The sequence below is a fragment of the Podarcis tiliguerta genome (genome assembly GCF_965153285.1).
Source record: "Podarcis tiliguerta genome assembly, chromosome: 2".
Taxonomy (NCBI): Eukaryota; Metazoa; Chordata; class Lepidosauria; order Squamata; family Lacertidae; genus Podarcis; species Podarcis tiliguerta.
In genome coordinates, this window is record NC_139535.1 from 17,395,154 (window position 1) to 17,411,422 (window position 16,269).

Sequence of the window (16,269 nt, forward strand, 5' to 3'; positions counted from 1 at the left end):
TTAGATCCGGGAGTGTTTGTGTCTGTTGTGGCTCATGAGTACGTGTACATTTCCAGCAGTGCTGTTTGGATAGTGGGCCTCTTCGGCCTGCCTTCTGTGTATTTACCTGCTCTAATAGCACTTACAGCAAGGAATTAGGTGATAGAATGGTCTGCACCCCTTAGAATCACTTGGAAGGAACAATTTTGCATGGTCATGGCCTCTCTCCTGTTGCCGCCTTGTATTCTCCCATCATGTTTGCATCCCTCATCTTACCACCCAGCTAGATCCTTGTGGTGGTTTATAGACAAAATATATAAAATAACTGTACAGGCTGTCTTAAGAGCTGGCTATTTAATACACTGAGATGCCTTTGGCGGCTGAGCCACTATCTGAACAGACTTGCTTGAGCCTCTGGGACTCTGTGTGTTTAACTGTAACTAGTTCTAAGTCCAAGGTTAAAGCATGGAGCCGGTCATACTGATATCCTGTCTTGCTAGGCTGCCTCGTGATTAGTCGCTGGGCGTTTCTGTTTGCTGAACAGCTGAGACTGTTGTGTGTTTTTTCTTTTTTCTTTTCAGTCTTTAGGTAGTTCTGCTTCCCATTAACCTTCTGTCCCCACACTTTGTAACGTCAAATGCTTTTCTTCTCGTGCTCCATTTAGAGCAGGTGTAGATAATCTTTGGCCCTCTGAATGTTAGTGAACTACAACTCCCATCAGTCCCAGCAAGTGTGGCTGATGGCCAAGGATGATGGGAATTGCAGTCTGGAGGGCCAAAGCTTCCCTATGCCTGTTTGTGAAGCTTTCACAACCAACTATTGTGGCTTCAACTGTTTTTATGGGCCTGGCAGAGTAGAAAGTGGGACCTAGTTCCTGTGAGCATTAAACCCAGATGAGGGAAGAGTGTTTCCATCACTTTGCCTTCTGAGCATGAGCACCAGTAACCATGAGGCTGGCAGCTGCGCTGACTTCCTGAAAGGCTCAGTGCTGCATTTAGCTTCACGAAAGTACAAAAACAGAATTTACTTCCTCTGGGCAGGGCAAAGTGTTATCTAAGCTGTCACCTAACAATGATGAACTGAACTAGAATTTGCCTAGAGGCTACCTTTCAGGCAAGATCAAAACCCTCCATCTATCCTGTTTTAGTAAATATGTTATCCTTTTGCTTGTGGATACACACAACTAGAAAGAGTACTTTAACTCTCTCTTTTGGGGTGGGGGCAGGATGAGGGAAAGAGTATGCTCAATTCTGGCAGGGCTGGAAAACTTGAGCCATGAAGGAGTATGATTCAGTATATTTGGGGTTAGTCTCTTGCTCATCTGAATAAGTTGCACAGGCTGAATGTGTTGAGGTTTGGGTTGTTTTCCCAATGTAGTCTCAGGCTTGTTGCATGTAATGTAGTTTCTCCTCAAATTCTGAGATGACCTTTGTGAAATCGTGAATCCCCAAAGTTCCCTGTCTTTGCACACAGTCCCATTGCATTGTCTGATGCATGGCTGTGGGTCATTGTGACAGTCGAGGCATTTGACCAGGCACCTTCCCAGTGTATGCATTACAACTCCAATATCAGCAACTGTGTGCCAATTGCAAAGGTAAAAATGGAGGCCCTGATCATCCAAAGCTCCTTGCATACTACTTTCTGATTTGCTTTTTATCTCCAGTTTAGCCATTGATTGTATACTCCAGTAAGCAATATGCATAGGTAAAAGACACAAGCCCTGAGAGTGTGATTTGCATGAGTCTTCTGCTTCAAAATCTCTACCCTTGCCTTAGTAAGCATGACTTCCTCGTGTTGTATCTGAACACCACCATGCCCAGACCCGACCTTCTCAGGGTCTCCTCCGTAAATGCAATAGTAATAGGAAGTGTGTAAAGCTTAGTCTGTAGTTTGGAATGTGAAACGCCTCCTCTTCATATTTAAGGTGTTTATTTTTTAATGAGAGAGAGAATTGAATTGTTAGAAGTGATTGATTTCTTGGAACAGCATTGTGTAGGCTTCTAAGATTTAAGGCCTCAAAGCCCATTGCTTAGAGGGGCTACGTCAAGCCAAAGGCATGTTTCATGAATCTATTGCTAGGATCAGCCAGTTGCATATTCCTTCCCAGCAGCGTGAGGAAATAGAACTAGTCATAGCTCTCCAATGGAACAAGAATTTCTATTCACGCTGCCAAGAACCCTTTTCTTCCCCCTTCCTGTGTTAACCTAGCAAATGTTTGAAAAATCATTGTTATTCTGCAATGACTTTGTACCTCCCAGATTTCAGCAGAAAAATAGGAGCAGGTCCCAATTAGCTTGCAAAACCAATCCCTAACTCTGATACAGAAATGGCACATAGTTATGGCTATTTATGGCGAGATCCCTATTACTTTGTGTCCTTCATATCTAGAGGGCTGAAATGTCAACATATGAATTTGAGGGAGTGCTGTTTTGCCATAAGGGGAACAAATGTGTAAGACCACAGACACTATAAAACCCTGAGCAGTACCCACAATTGTTACCCAGTATTTCAGTGATCCAATCCAGAGCTAAAATCCTGTTATTCTAATGTGAGGCGTGTATGCATACATATACATCTAATACAGAAAAAATGTTTCGGTGCTCCCTGCATTTTTTTGAAGGAACCAATTTCTCCACTGATGCAAATATTGTGACTCATATCTGGTGCTTTGACAGTATTTAGTTGTGCATGTGGGGCTGTGAGGAATTTAACTGAAACTCAACAGTATCTGTTCCTAGGTTCCCTTTTGGGACCAGGGTTTTCCTCATGTGGATAGAGCTGGAGCCAGACAAAACAGGGATTTGTTGACCTTCCACCTTTGATTTTCTAATCCAGACCAGGGCTCAGCTTTGGACAGTCAAACAAGTTTGGCTGGGAGTTTTCCACTGACAGCTTGACAGATGCTTTGGAAGTTTCGGCATAGCTATTAGTCTGCTGGCGGGGGTGGGTGAGGGAGTTCCTGGCTTGGGCTGGATGGACTTGTCTGGACCTCAGCTCCTGGTGGGAAAAAATGCTCAAGGTGTTTTGATTTGGAAAGTGGTAGGTCAGGAAGAGGTCCCTCTTATTTGAAGTCCCCATGCTGAAGAAGCCACTGTCTCCTTCTTTGGAGGTCTTTAAGCAGAGGCTTGACAACCATATGTCAGGAGTGCTCTGATGGTGTTTCCTGCTTGGCAGGGGGTTGGACTCGATGGCCCTTGTGGTCTCTTCTAACTCTATGATTCTATGATTCTATGACACATAAATAACTCTCATTCATTGACTCAGCTTTACTTCATTCATGCAAGACAGTAGACCAAGCTGGGGCACTTGGTTGTGGGTTCTCCCTTCCTGGCCATGACTGGGAAGCAGGGGGCTTAGAGGTTACTGTGGCCTGCAGCTCCCAAAGGAAATATCTGTTTGGATTCTGCTGTGCCTGTGTTGGGGGTTGGAATATGGGGGGAAAGGAGGGGTGTTGGGTATAAAACAGACCCGATGTTCTTGAAACGTGGAACTCAAAACGGGAGGGTGTTGAATCCTGCAAGTCTCACTGAGTCCAGTTGTGGGTATTACTAATCCATGCGACATGTGTTCATGCACTTGGAATGTTTTCTTTTGCTAGGGGCTGAAGGGAATACATGAGGCAGCCCTGAGGAAGTCTTATTCAGCCCAAAGAAAGAAGAGGCCTGTTGAAGCAGTGGATGCTCGGGTTGCGAACATGAGCCGTGCGGGAGGCACGTTCGCAACCCGCAGCGCCGGGTCTGCACACACGGGTTGCGATTTGGTCTTCTGTGCATGCGTGAGCACCGAAACCCGGAAGTAACCTGTTCCAGTACTTCTGGGTTCGGCGCGGTGCGCAACCTGAAAACACACAACCCGAAGCGTCTGTAACCTGAGGTATGACTGTATTGTGTTTGGATTTGGTCATGAGATCCCAGAGTTATCACCCCAGCCCAGCTGGAGGCTTTGTAGTTGCCTCAAAGGTGTCCCTAAAATTATTTGCGTCTCTTTCCAGGGAACCGGAAGATGATGGTGTGCTTTGTGAGATGAATGAGTTGGTTGAAGCATTTTACAAACTAGGGCTGAATTCCTGAACACACTTAGCAGGGAGAAATTGAGTTTCATCCATTTTAAAATTGAGATCAGTATACATCAAGCTGGCCAAACTATGGTTAATACAGACCTGATCCTTCACAGTTACTACATGGAGGCATCTCATTCCATCATTCTCTTGGGGGGTGGGTTTCCTGCCATGTTTTCAAGCACAGCAATCATGGCCTACAGTGTTAATAAATGTTGTCAGTCAGCTCTTTCACTTCAAAGACTTAACTTAGGGGTTAACACTCCTGGCTTGGTCTGGTCTGAACCAAGGGAAGCAGTCCGCAAGATGTCTTGGTCCCAAGTTGTTTAGTGCTTTAAGTGTTTATAACAAAATACGGACTTACTGGGTGGCTTATTAGCAGCCAGTGCAGATCTTTCAGTGCAAGTGCAATATGTATAAAGATGCCCAGATAATTTATTTTATGAGGTGCCATAGAAAAAGCAAACAAAGAAATAGAAGAGCTGTATTTTGTACTAGCAGGAGCTTTCAAACCAGGTGCAAGTGTAGCCCCACATACAATGCATTGCGGTACTCTAATTGTGAGGTTACCAGTGTATGGACCACTGTAGCCAAAGCTATCACTGTCTAGGTATGGTTGTAGTACAGTGGTACTTCAGGTTACATACGCTTCAGGTTACATACACTTCAGGTTACAGACTCCGCTAACCCAGAGATAGTACCTCGGGTGAAGAACTTTGCTTCAGGATGAGAACAGAAATCGTTCTCCGGCGGCGCGGCAGCAGCAGGAGGCCCCATTAGCTAAAGTGGTGCTTCAGGTTAAGAACAGTTTCAGGTTAAGAAAGGACCTCCGGAACGAATTAAGTACTTAACCTGAGGTACCACTGTAGATGCACGAACAGAGGTTGATGGGCACACCTAGCCACTGAGGGCCCCTGGACCCCTAGTGACAAATTAAATCCAGATCCCTTGGGGACATTGGATCACTTTTGCAGCTTCTGTAGGTCTGTGTATTCTGTGTATATATTTGTGTTCATGCTGAAGGTCCTTTAAAAGGTTTTATAGACCTGGCACACGTTACATTTTGAAAAAGCACATCTTTCACAATCCAAACTTCATCCCACTTCATTTTAGTAGTGGGGAAAGAATGAGTTGCTCTGCGGTGGTTTTTTAGGGCATGAGGAGTCCTCATGCTAATTTTATAGAGGATGTCTTGTGTGGAAAGCAGAATCTGAGGTCAGTGGAGTTCGTCAAGTAATTGGGAAAGGAAGGAGTGTTTGGAAGATAAGACAAGAAAGGGGGAAGTTGAATTGGCGCAGAGATTTTGCATTAGGCAAGGGGTCATTCACCACCATCACACACACACACACACACACATACATATGAAAGTAGTAGAAGTTGGCAGAAGGATACTTATGGTAATTGGGATTGTGCTGCTGCTGCACCTCTTTAAAATGCATCCTGTTTGAGGATTGTGAAGGGGAAGGAAGGGGGCAGATTCTGCTCAGGTTATGGGGATGGTGGTATTTGACTGTACTGCTACTTAGTATGGTGTAAACTGCCCTGATCCTAAGGTATATAGGAAGTGAATCTGAAGTAAAATAGCAAGAGGGCTTTATCTGCAAGCTTGCATATGTTTGCATAGAATAACTGTTGCTTTCTCACCCCTTACTTATTAAACAAACCTACAGGGGGAAAATCAAAACTCCTGCTCAAAGTATAGACAAATTTGGTGGCTACCATGCACAATGGCTGTTATTCCACCGCTTTGGGAGCAATAGTCCCCTGAATGCTAGTTGCTGGAAGCTGCAAGAGGGGAGGGCGCTGTTGGAGGCATCCCATAAACATTTGGTTGACTACAGTGAGAGCAGGTTGCTGGAGTGGATGGACTTTTAGCGATACAATCAAGGCTCTTAACATTTTTATTGGTTGTGTGGGGGGGAGTATTATCCCTCCTCCCCTTTTTTTGCCTCCTTAGAGGAATTCTAAATTTATTCTCCACATATGTTCCCTAAATTATCTTAATGGACAGCTTTGATTAGAGCCTAGAATTGAAATGGAAAGAGGTGGGATCTGTCCTACACAGCTGAGGTTCTCCATCCATTTTAGAGGATGTTTTGTCACCTGGGTAGAATTCCCCTGCTTAGACATTACCCCCTTTCCCTTTGTTGCCCTTTCCCTGTCCCTTCTCTGCCTTCTAATTCCTGCCTTCTGTAATTTGGCCCTTTCTCAGGGCTTGTTCTGAATCTGGCAGAAGGCGATGCTTTAATGCTTCTGTGGTTTCCAGTGTTGTAGTGCAGGACAACAGTTTAAGAACGTGCTTTATATTCTTGCATTTGAGGTGGCTTTGCAAACTTTTTGAACCTGCCTGCTCAGCTTACCCTACATTCTGCCCCTTGCCTCAGCTTACCCAATTCTAACCCTCTGCTCTACAGCAGAGTGCACAGCAGCCCTTCAGCACAGTACAAAGATCTGTGAAGGACACATGACACTCCACGTGACATACATTGCAGGGGGTTGGACTAGATGACCCTTGGGTCCCTTCTAACTCGTAAGATTCTGTGATCAGAAAAGGAGTAGAATAAGACACCTCTGTGATCCCCTCCTAAAGCTACTTTTCCCAAATCTGATTGGGATGGTGATGTAAATTTAAGAGAAGGCATCCCTCAGTCCACGATTACTCAGAGAGGATCCTCTTGGCTGGTAGGCAGAGGAAGGGTACAGTTTTCTCAGTCATATTCTTCCCTGGACACTTTTGTCCTCTTCTATGTTTTCCACCTTCTTCCTACCCAATCTTTCCTGCAGTTCAAAAACCACTGTTCTAAAGAAATATAAAATGACTTGTGAGTTGAAGTGGCCCCCTTGAGTAGGACGTCTACTGCTTAGGAGCTGCTCCTTGTCCTCCATCTTTGGTTCCATTCCTTTTCATGTGTCCTAGTTTCCCTGAAACTGACTTACATTGAGTCCATCCAAAGGTCTACTTGGCCAGGGCTGTCTACTCAAACTAGCATCAGCTCTCCAGTGTCTCGGCTCTTTCCTAGTGCTGCCATTTAGTTGGAGCTACTGAGGATGGCACCTGGAGCTTCTTCTATGCAAAGCATCTGCTGAGCTGTTGTTCCTATGGCTACTGCCTTGGTGTTCATAGCAAAGCTCTTTATGTTTTACCCCAGGAAAAATGCAAACCTGTAGAATATTTATTTCGACCCATTTGTTTATTATGCAAAAACTCAAATACAGTGTTCAGAATTTGAAGAAGACTGACAAGGAGAAATTTGGTGCCAGGAAAGATACTGAAAGTTAACACCAGTTAGTGGCAGTACATGAGTGAAATTTCACTCATCTAGCAGATTGGGTTATGAACAGCACAGCTTGCTGTAAGTTGTAGAATAAGCGCTGGAACACTGACTAGTAAGTCTTGAGAGAAGTTCTAAGTATTGCTAGTTATTAAAGCTTAAACCCACAACTACATCCCATGGATGGTGAAGCCTTCTCTTCCCATCATCACCCTCTGGTTTGTTTGCACATGATGTGTCTCAGTGACCATTGGGAAATAAAAATGAGACTCCAGCCCATACCAGAAATGTCCATAGTTCTCATTCCACAGCTCCCTTTCTTTGCTTTCCACCATGCTGCCCTTGCTAGTACTATCAACATTCTTTAGAAGAAGAAGAAGAAGAAGAAGAAGAAGAAGAAGAAGAAGAAGAAGAAGTAACGGGGTTGGAATAAATCATGCAACCTAACTCGACAATTTGCATAATTCCTATTCTGGATGCAAGGTATTTGTCTGCTTGTTGCCGGCCTTGCACTTCTTTGTTGGGTGTACACGGTTGTCTGGCTTTGCAGGAATATGAGTTCTTCTTCTCCGTTAAGACCTTGACAGATACAGTTGGACTTTCTCCTCATTTATATCAGTGGCTTAGTGAACTTGGCTTTTGAGATCAGTGTGCTGCTGGGATAATCTGCTTTAAAGCTGACTTGGTTCTCGTATGCCTTGCAGATAAGGAAGGAGTGTGGTGCTGTGGCAAGAACACATTCTCTACAAGCAGAAGATTGCATGTTCAGTCCCTGGCCATCTCCAGGTTTGGCTCAGAAAGACCCCTCTCTACAACCCTGGAGAGCTGCTGCCAGTTGGTGTAGAGTGATTAGTATTAAGCTAGGCAGACCAATGGGGGTCTGACCTGGTATAAGGCAGCTTTCTGTGTGATGTAGGAAGAAGATGAGCATGTGTGGTGGTGCTTGGGAATGCCATCCTGGCAACTCTACCTTACCCAAGGCTCTTTTCTGACTTGCTCACTGCTGATTTAGGCAACCCTCTGCTTTCTTTTGTTGTTTCTGGCATCCCTGGGTGGAATGCAGAATATATGCCGTCTTCGGTTTTGCAGAGTGCAAAGATGGAATTGTTCTCTCATCTCTCTGCTTTGCTGAATCAGAAATGTGTGGCTGCTTCTACTTCTGGCTCATTCTTAAGGTGGCTGCCCTTGCAAGAGCGTCAGGCTCTCTTCATTTGCATGCAAACCAGTTAATTCTGCCAGTACCCATGTCACTGAAAACATTTAGGGGAATTTCTCTTCAGACTCTGTTGACACTGATGTTGTAATGTTTGAAGAACAATGCTGCTGCTGAAAGTTCTCTTTTGTATCACCATATCCTTCCCCAACCCCCTTCTAAAATCCTGACTAATCTTTATTTTTGCAAGGCATATGGAAAAAACACGACTTCCTGTTCTAAACTGCCCTCAGTTTTTTAGCAAGACGAATACAGTTCCTCTGAAACAGTTAAAAGCAAACCTGTTCTTCTGCTTGACGCTTGCTTGGTCTGGCATTCAAGCATACAACTGTTTTCGGACAGATTCATAAGGCCCTCTAAAGTTGTATCCAGAGCTGTTTATACTATGCAGTTAATACCTGAGCAAACTTCTTGCAGAACATGCACTATGGAATAGAATCCAGGCACTGGAGATTATAATCCTCATGGCTGTCTTAAAGAAATGCAAGTATCATGTATGTGACTGGTGCAAGGCTGGGAGTGAGTACAGTACCTTTTGAGTGCCCTAGTGAGGGTATTGTTGCTGGGGGGGGTGCAGGGGTGTCTTATGTGTTCTGCTTGTTCCTTTTTAGCAATGTGTTCCTGTGGGATCAATTGTTGCAACTGGGTGGCCAGTGGTGGGAAGTAACTACCGTATTTTTTGCTCTATAAGACTCACTTTTTCCCTCCTAAAAAGTAAGGGGAAATGTGTGTGCGTCTTATGGAGCGAATGCCCTCAGAAGCCAGAACAGCAAGAGGGATTGCTGCTTTCGCTGCACAGCGATCCCTCTTGCTGTTCTGGCTTCTGGGATTCAGAATATTTTTTTTCTTGTTTTCCTCCTCCAAAAACTAGGTGCGTCTTATGGTCTGGTGCGTCTTATGGAGCGAAAAATATGGTAGATTTCCTTCCTTGACTGTCCCACTTTAGTTTTGTTTTTCTGCTTCATTTTTAAGATCCCCATTCAAACTATAGGCATGTTTGGTGCAGCCTCAGTTGAATAGTCAGGCATAGTACAGGGCGTCACCATTTATCATGTGCGTGTTGTGACAGAGATATGGCAGTGCTGGCTGGGCTTGCCTGGTGAGATAAGGAGATGTTGAGCAAATAGCAAACTTCTGGATCCAAACTGCAAGAAAGAAGATTCCACCTCAACATTAGGAAGAACTTCCTGACAGTAAGAGCTGTTCGACAGTGGAATTTGCTGCCAAGGAGTGTGGTGGAGTCTCCTTCTTTGGAGGTCTTTAAGCAGAGGCTTGACAACCAGATGTCAGGAGTGCTCTGATGGTGTTTCCTGCTTGGCAGGGGGTTGGACTTGATGGCCCTTGTGGTCTCTTCCAACTCTATGATTCTATGATTCTATGATTCTTTTTACTCTCCCTTTACTGGGGACTCTAATTGCCAAGTCAGCTTCTCTTTGCCTGTTCCTGTTAAGTGCCAGATCAGTCTTAAAAAGAACAGCGGTAATTCAGCATTTGATCCTGGATAACGAAGCCACTCTGGCTTGGATCACAGAGCTGGTGGGATGAGGCAGCTGAGCCTGCGACTGTCCTACTTTCTCCAGCCAGGTATTTGGTCTGGCATCAGTGTAGTGGTGGTGGAAGCAGAGGAGGAATCTATAAAGATTCTATCACTCTCACCAGACACCTTGTCCTGCAGAGGGTTTTATTTAGTACATTTATCTTGTATGGCAGGGGACAGCCTGGGGGCTTGGTCGTCATTCCACCCATCATAGTGCCTGACTCCCTGATTGACTGTGCAGATGCAATCTCAAATTTGGTGTTTAACCACCTCAAAGCGATTCATTCTTCTTTTCTAGTGTAGTCCAAAATAACCAGGAGGCCAGTGTATTTTGATCTCTACACATTCTATCAGTCATAGATTCATTTTGGGTTTTGCATAGGCTATGAGAGCTGTTTCTGGTGTCTTAGCCATAAACCGTGAAGGTCAGTATCACAGGATTTATTTGTTTTCCGCAGGGGACCTGTTGAAATGGTCTGCCCCTGGGAGCAGTTGAATATGTTGGCTTTCCAAGCTACTCTTTGGGTTTTTCCAGCAGACCTTGCAAGCTCTCCTGTCCAGTCGCTGGTCTGTTCCTAGCGTAAGGTATTAACATGGGTGGCTGACTATTGCTCCTTTAGTCCAGTGACTAAAACAAAGGCTGCTCCTTCGTTTTTTGAGGAGCTGTAGGAGATGAAGCAGTTGGGATGGCAGCAAGAGTGCAAGTGGTAGACTATTCAAGGAAAATCTGCCCGAATGCTTATTTACACGTACCTTTTGCCCCACTCTTTCCAGGCACAAGTCCACACTTAAAAGCTGTATGTACAAGCATTTTTTTTTAAAAAAATTGCCCCAGAGCTTTCCCCACGAAAAGCCATACTTTAGCACTCAATCAAAGCTACTATCAGTTCGGGTTTTCTGTGGATTGCTGTTTACTTCAATAAAGCTTTAAAGAGTGGGTTTTCATGGTGAAAGCTCTGGAGCAAAAAGAGCGGGGAAGCGGGGCTTGGACACAGAGCTTTAAAGCTTGACTGTGCCTGGAAAGAGCGGAGGAAAGGTAAGTGTGGATAAGCCTGAATGTGGTTTAGAAAGCGTAGGCAGAGTTGGTAACGAAAGAAGCCTATTTGTCATGTTGCCCTATGGAGCTACACCAAGTGGTTAGGCTGCTGTTGCAATCTTTGCATGGAGACATCTGCAGCCCACTATCACCAATTTTGCCAAGCATGTTTGCACTTGAATCACTTGCCTCCATTCCGCTGCCACTTACTTTGGAGTCTGTTCATGAAATCGCCTTAGCTTTAGTGAGTTGCTGCTATTTGGATGAATTTCAATTTACTTCAAATGAGGAAAGGGGCAACGTTATAGGAGAGTATGGGGCACCAGTGGTTGCACAATCATTGCCCCTCCTTAAACCTTTGAAGGACCCTGATGACCTTAAGTACTTACTGGTTGTTTTCAGCATCTGTCATTCCAGGTTCTCTTAGGTGAAGCTATTCCCCTCCCCCTACATCCTTAGCAGTCTGATTTTAGCACCCACTGTTGCAATAAAGTAAACGATTATGGTTGCTTTGGCTGATGACTTCCCCCAAGAGAAGTATGGGGGAGTGGGACCATGTGTCATAGAGAAGCTATCTTTCCAGATTCCCTTTGTGGATTGGTGATTGGAGACACCATATTGTGGCAGTTTTGCTCTTACGTGGAGGGTAGAATTCAGAAGGCAGTGCTGGGGGATTGTTACTCCTGTGAGATTCCACAGGAATCAGTATCGTCTTCTGTTGTATTTAGTACCACTGACTGAAGCCAAGTGGGGATGTGGTGTCATCAATAGGCAAACCACTGTTTACTTGTTCAGACCATCCAGTTTTCTCCAGAACACAGACAAGAAACTGATGCTAAGCTGCTTCAATCTGTGGGTGGACTGGCCTGCTTCATGTATCTTGGATCTGATCCAGTAAAACTCTCTGTATTCCTCTGCAGTCTTCTTGGATAGTTAACATGTTGTGTCTGGGTCCCAAGGGCCACAGCTTCTGCTGCCAAATGTTTGGAAGAAAGCAGTGACTACTGAAGAGGAGGAAAGGGAGTGAGAGATCTGTGTTGCTGGGTGTAGATCCACTGGTGCTTCTGCCTTGCTTGTCTCTTTCAAGTACTGGATCTGCTTTTTTTAAAAAAATCTTACCCATGAAAACTGTGGAGCCTTTCCTTAAGATCATCATCTCATATCCTCTGGCAGATTCAATTCTTTATTGTACCGCCTGGGTGTTTGCTATCCTGACTGTGGTCTTTCTAACCCCTGCCTGGACAAGAGGTGGTCATTTTAGGAATCTGTCTGACTTAAACAGATGTTGAAGGAAACATCTTGATAGCTCTGCTGAGCAGCACAGAGGGACACCAGACAAGCACCTAAATGTAATTTCTGCATGCCTTCCTTGATCTCAGGGACACTAAACAATTGCCTCTCCGTTTTTTTTCTGCATGCCACACAAGCTAAAGGCCACCACAGGGCATTTTTATTTGTTTCAGGAGTCAAATTGTATATGGGCAAGCCAGTCAATATCGATTGTCGTCTCCTGTAAGAAGCTGAGGTTCCCTCAGAGTAGTCTGGCTATTAAGTGGGATTCCAGGGCCTCAGAATAGCCAGGTTTTGCAGAAGCCTGGCTGCAAAGTCCATATCCAACCCTGCAGTGTTAAATGTATATGTCTGGTTCTCTTACTGAGTGGGGATTAAGAAGGTTGCCCATGCAGCTGCTAAGCAGCAGGGGCCAAAGGGAGTCAAGAAGATTAGAGGTTTGAGGATTAGTGTTTAAGGGGACAAGTGGTTATGGGGGTCAGCTGCAGAGTTGTGGGGGGTTAAATCGGGGGGATTTGCAGGTCACTCACACCACAGACCCATAGCATGAAGTGTGAAGGTTTAGATGAAAGCCTATTGAACCATACTTGTATGCCTCTCACAAAGTCACTATCTGCAACCTCACATTCATGAAACCTTCAGCTCCATGGGTAATATATGCTATCAACTTTGTTATGCTGTGTGGTTTTTGCCAGTATTTTCTGTTTCCCCATAACTAGGTTTATGGCTGCTGTTCCCCTACCACATGACAAGCAAATTATGAGCAGGGATGCTTTTAAGCCCTCGATAATTTACCGCTACGAACTCTTGAAGTTGATGCCACTGGAGACTTGACACGTAGAACAAACTAGCTTTACTTACTACTCTGAAACTCTTACTGCTGCAGCTGATCTCAAAACACTTCTTTCATAAGCTTTCAGTTCGCTTTTCACGTTACCTCTGCACACACCCACTCATGAAATGCGTTGTATTATTAGAATTTCTACCCCCATATTTCTACTTACCAAGGTAGTGCTTAAGATGACTACTGGCTGTATCCAAAATTCCTACTGTCGTTGAGAGAGGCTGATCTGAACCTTGGTTGCTCACAGAGGAACTTGTGGACATAACTTTACTACAGGAGGGATCTTGGTTAGGCAGGGCCTTGCTCTCTTTCTCATTCTGAGGGTGATGGTTTCAATGACTAGGTTCATTGCTCAGCACTGGTTCATTGTAGAATAGTCAAGTACCAAGGTAGCCAACAAGGGTCCCTTCAAATGTTCTTGGATTTTAATCCCCACACTCCCAGTTGGCATAGCCAGTGCTCAAAGGCAATGGGAGTTGTAGTTCAACAACATCTGGAGGTCACCATTTTGGCTCTCCGGAGTCTAGCAGCACTCAAGCCCCTCTGTATAGAACTGTGCACCCTTAAAGGTAAAGGTAAAGGTACCCCTGCCCGTATGGGCCAGTCTTGACAGACTCTAGGGTTGTGCGCCCATCTCACTCTAGAGGCCGGGGGCCAGCGCTGTCCGGAGACACTTCCAGGTCACGTGGCCAGCGTGACATCGCTGCTCTGACGAGCCAGAGCCGCACACGGAAACGCCGTTTACCTTCCTGCTAGTAAGCGGTCCCTATTTATCTACTTGCCCCCGGGGGTGCTTTCGAACTGCTAGGTTGGCAGGCGCTGGGACCGAGCAATGGGAGCGCACCCCGCCGCAGGGATTCGAACCGCCGACCTTTCGATCGGCAAGCCCTAGGCGCTGAGGTTTTACCCACAGCGCCACCCGCGTCCCTTTGTGCACCCTTAGGTGTGTCTAAGTTGGTCATCTGCTTAGGACTTGGGTCCAGTGGAAAGTGTTTCACTTGGATCAGAGTTCAGATTGCAGCCTCCTTAAGGCTTTTGCAATTGCACCCTATCAAGGAGTTTAAGCAGAATTTCAATGGACAGGGGTGTGATTTCAGGGCTCCCTGTTCCTTTGCCTCACTATCCGAGACCCAAAGAAGCAAATGTGTGCATTGTAATAGGGCCACCTACCACAAAATGAACCCTGATTGATAATCAGCCACTTCTTAACTGATCAGCTGTTTGGTTAATAAAATAAATTTGCATGTTCTAGATTTCTCTCAAGAGCTTACATTTTTAATAAAGGCTGCCACTCACTGTTAGAAAGCTGTCTCAAATATTTCCTCTTTCCCTCCTTACTGCGGTGGCAATACCTGCAGCCAAAGAAAGACAGACCTGGCTTTGATTCACCCTGGTCTGTAGCAAACTGCTGCTGGATACTCGAGTCATGGCTCTGCAGCGCTGGGTTGGGCTTTGTGCCAGTCCGTGCCGTGCTTGGGTAGTCTCCATTCAGTTTTGTGGTTTCCTCAAGAAGTTAATTGTGCTCTTTCTTTGCCCTGAAAGGAGAGCTGTCCCTGCTTTGTTCTCCCAAAAGATCGGATTCTGCTTTCCAAATAAATTATGCAAATGAAAGTGCTACAAAATTGTCTTGTGCGCAACAAGCTCATGTTACTTTCTTTGTTCTGAACTCAAGTCCTTGAGGTTTTCTGGAGGGAGAAGCGTGGTGAAAATGGACTGTGCTGAGCAAAGGAACATGGGGACTGAATGGAGAAGGGGCACGAGATTTCAAGGCCACGGCCCCAAACACACACAGCAAGCCAGTCGGCACGTGTTGTGCAGCACAATTGCTCAGCAAAGTGAATCGTTCAGTCTAAGCAGGGGTATAACTGATGTGCTCTTCCCCAGCATTTGGGATGTTGCCTAGTGGTGGGAAAGGAGATTCCCCCCCCCCCCCAGCTTTTAATCTCCCTCTGCCAAAAATCTATTGTCAAAAGAAGTGTTTATGTTCGCTTCTACTGGTTGGTGGAGATGAAAGGCTGGCTGGGGGTATAAAGAAGTGTGTTTCTCTTCTGCCCAACCCAAGCAGTGAATGGCAATATGCATTTTTGATTTTGTCATTGAATTGTTTTATGTGGACGCTGGAAAAACGTATAGCTTGACTCATCTTTTGTACGCAGCCTGTGGAGATAGCCTTGCCCTGAAACACAGCATGCAAGGACTTTAAAAATAAATGTCGGCCTTCAGCAAGGAATGAGGGGAGATGGGAAGGCCTTAATTCGTTGTTTAAGCCTGTTAGTCAGCTTTGCCTTAGGGCAGGAGGGTGTGACTTGACCAAACTGGCCTGTTGGGCCTAATTCAGCCTGTGGGGCAGAGTGTGGGGCACATTTCCTGTGAAGAATTAGCTGATTAGTGTTTTGCAGGCAAAAAAGTGGTCATCTGGTGTCATTGTGATGCCAGCACTACCCACCTTTCAAATTTGGCCCACCACAGGTGGGGGAGATAAGCTGGCCAGATTCAGTTCCCCACCCCTGCATTAGATGCTAAGGCTGTCCTAACTCCAATCAGCAGGACTTAACTTTTGAGTAAGCATGACTAGAAATGTGCCTTAAGTTTCCAGGTCTCTTCTGGGTGGTGCACAGAATGGGAAAGGGGTTTGTGTAGGGCACAAAACCAAGAAACCCTGGGTGGCAGCTGCTGCCGTTAGCCAATACTCCTGCTTTGAAAATAGGCAGAGATTTTTCCACCCCACCCTGGTCTGTTAAACACACTTTAATTCAGAAAAGAATGGAACTGGAGGGTGTTTATAGGGCAGATGTTGGGATCGCTTCCAGTCTCCCGCAGAGATTCTTCGACCCAACTGGGGCCAAGACTGTAGCAAGAAGCAATGATTGTCCCAAAGCTGCTACATGGAGCATTTGTATTCTTTGTGGCTTGCCCGCTATAAATTCAGATACTTTGCTCAGATCCTCCAAGTGTCTCTATTTTCCAAGGATGTCCCTGATTTAGAGAAGCCGTCCCGGTTTCTGATTTGATCCCGGAATGTCCCGCTTTTCCTTAGGATG

At 45.4% G+C, this 16,269-nt stretch overlaps 1 protein-coding gene across 10 annotated transcripts in view; it reads left to right on the plus strand.

Moving 5' to 3' along the window:
• MGAT1 (alpha-1,3-mannosyl-glycoprotein 2-beta-N-acetylglucosaminyltransferase) overlaps positions 1 to 16,269 on the plus strand; it is a 44,931-nt gene that overhangs the window by 22,259 nt on the left and 6,403 nt on the right. Inside the window, exon 1 of one of the 10 annotated variants that reach the window (XM_083426237.1) lies at positions 7,749 to 8,094. The exons of the other annotated variants lie outside the window; for them this stretch is intronic. The gene's annotated coding sequence lies outside the window, so the exon portion shown is untranslated. Of the gene's footprint in view, positions 1 to 7,748; positions 8,095 to 16,269 lie in introns of those variants that run through there. 10 annotated transcript variants of the gene reach the window in all.